The sequence below is a fragment of the Prosopis cineraria genome, unplaced genomic scaffold (genome assembly GCF_029017545.1).
Source record: "Prosopis cineraria cultivar Desert tree isolate PC_DT_omini unplaced genomic scaffold, ASM2901754v1 PC10, whole genome shotgun sequence".
In the NCBI taxonomy this organism is placed as follows: Eukaryota; Viridiplantae; Streptophyta; class Magnoliopsida; order Fabales; family Fabaceae; genus Prosopis; species Prosopis cineraria.
Window position 1 is genome coordinate 34,840,204 of NW_026555341.1, and position 3,165 is coordinate 34,843,368.

A 3,165-nucleotide genomic window follows, 5' to 3' on the forward strand; every position below is an offset into this window, starting at 1 on the left:
AATATATTTACTACAATGAATGATGTTAACATCCCATCCTTCTTCCCCCAACTATTTGCAAAACCATCATCCTAAAACTGCCCCTTGCAACACGCACTGCAATTTGGTTTAATATTTCAAGATTTAGTTGGAGACTATCATTAAAGGGATTAGATTCATTTTAAAATATGAACTTCTCCATGGAGGTTGACCTAGTGTAGTGTACCAATGTAGTACCAATGACACGACCATAAGCTTTTCAGGTAAAACTTATCCTCAAAAGGTGTCTTATAGGGAGAGGGTGCCCAACTAACTTACAAACCACATTCTATTAATGTGGCCTCTCCATGTGAAACTCGTACCAAGCTCTTGAGAAATGCCTCAAAATCTTAATGAGCTTTGGATTTGATTTTCCAGAATTGGGTGATTTTATGATGAAAAAAATTCCTTGTAAAGCAATAGATTATAAGGACTAAAAACTCCTGCTATTACAACTGCAAAAACTATGGTCAAATGATATTAGATGAGATGGTCCGGCATTCTGGGGATTAAGTAACGTAAACACAAACACTGATCAATCTTCATTTTCTATTCTCTTCATAAGGACACTGTTAAGCATATTTAACTTAGTAAAGACTTCTTTATTTAAAAATATTTCTCTTAATTATAACTAAATATTCATTTCATTATGTCTTCTAAGACAAATCTTTACTCTACTTGTTGTCTACATATTTAATTTCCATGCTTTTGATGAAAAATGTTATGTATGCAAGGCTAAAGTTTTTCCTTTGATCCAATCTAGTTTTTGTTTAAAAAAAAAGAAGATAAAATAATTAGATATGGTAATAATATAAGTTAATTTTTTTACTTGATGTAAGTAAACTCTTCAACTTTCTCGTTCCATTTGCCAAACAAATAATGAATTGAAAACTCTAGCTCAAAAACAAACAAACACTCGCCTGACCAAATTTTATTTTTAAAATTATTTTTAATTTTATTTTACTTTAAATTAATTATCTTTTTTTATAAAAAATATAAAATATATTTTTTGAATACGCAAATTATGTATTAGACTCAATTTTTTTAAAAAAATTAGGTCTTACAATATAAAAATTAATATATATAAAATATATTTTAAATATTATTTGGGAAAATAGTAAATATTAAAATTTTTGTTGAATAAAAATACCTGAATAAAAAATTGAAATTTTAAAAAATTAAAAATATAATAAATATTAATTAATTTTTTAATTTTTTATGTCATTTTATATTAAAATATCATATATTTAAGTGCATTATTATAGTTATGTTTTTTAAAAAAATAAAAAATTTATATTTTCATATTTTTATTATTTTTAATTAATAAAATATTTCAAAATAATATGAGAAAATAGCATCTAAAGACCATTGTATAAAATTTATATCCCATAAGGACCAAATGATTTTAAAATAGCTTTGCAGTCCTTTAGTCTTTCTGACATATTAATTCCATAAGCGAAAAGACTAATGCCCCTCAAGTAGTTAAAAAACAAAAAAAAAACCCCATCATCGTTGGTGTCGACCGTCAAACCACTGGACCATTTTATTTGAAAAATAAGATTTTTAGGTGGTCAAGAGAGGGTTTGATTCCATGACCCTTAGCCACCTAAAAAAAACATAATGGCCACTAGGCTACAAAACCCTTTAATAATACATAGGAAAAAAATGTAAGTAGTAAACCAAGTACAAAATCACTTCCATATAATACATAATAGTGTGTTATTAATTTTTGAATGGAACTTATTATTTTACAAATGTCACTTAATCTGATATGAATAGTTACAAATTGAAAGCTTCAAAACTTCATTCATTTACTTGTTAAACGTTCCAATATATTGTTGTTAATTACAAATAAGTTAGTGTCAAAAACCAAGCGGATACTTATTAGTGAATGACTAACACTTACAATTAAATCTTTTCTATCAATTTTTTTAACAACTTATTAAAATCATAATAGATTCTTGTTAATTTTAAATGAATTGTTGTTATTTTACAATATCATTTATTAATCTGATATGAACAATTACAAATTAGGGACTTTAAAACTTCACTCATTTTACTTGTTAAACATTCTAATATATTGTTGTCAATCACAAATAAATTATTGTCAAAATCAAATGGGTATTTGTTAGTGAATAACTAACACGTACAAAACTAAATATTTTCTATTAATTTTTTTAACTCGTTAAAACCATAATTGAGTCTTGTTAATGTCAAATGAATTGTTGTTATTTTACAAATATCACTTGTTAATCTGATATGGACAATTACAAATGAGGACTTAAAACTTTCTCATTTTACTTGTTTAACATCTTAATGTATTGTTATCAATCACAAATAGGTTGTTGTCAAAACTAAATGGGTACTTGTTAGTGAATGACTAACACATATAATTTACTAACAAGTACAACTAAACCCTTTCTATTAATTTTTTAACTTGTTAAAACTATAATAGATTTCAAATGAATTGTTGTTATTTTATAAATGTTACTTGTTAATTTGACATGGACAATTACAAATTGGAGGCTTCAAAATTTCACTCATTTACTTGTTAAACGTCCCAATGTATTGTTATCAATCAAAAATATGTTGTTGTCAAAACCAAACGAGTTAAACATCCCAAGTCATTCGTCAACAAAGTACCCTTTTGGTTTGACAATAACCTATTTATAATTGATAACAATACATTAAGACATTTGACTTGGGACGTTTAACCTGTTGGTTTTGACAATAACCTATTTGTGATTGACAACAATATATGGAACGTTTAACAAGTAAAATGAGTGAAGCTTTGAAGCTCCCAATTTGTAATTGTCCATGTCAGATTAACAAGTAATATTTATAAAATATTTGAAATTAACAAGTATCTATTATGGTTTTAACAATGTTAAAAAAATTGATAGAAAGGGTTTAGTTGTACGTGTTAGTCATTCACTAACAAGTACCTATTGGCTTTGACAACAACATATTTTTGATTGACAACAATATATTGAGACATTTAACAAGTAAAATGAGTGAAGTTTGAAGCTCTCAATTTGTAATTGTTCACGTTAGATTAACAAGTGACATTTGTAAAATAACAAGTTTCGTTCATAAATTAATAACACACCATTATGTTATTACATAAAAGTGATTTTGTGCTTGGTG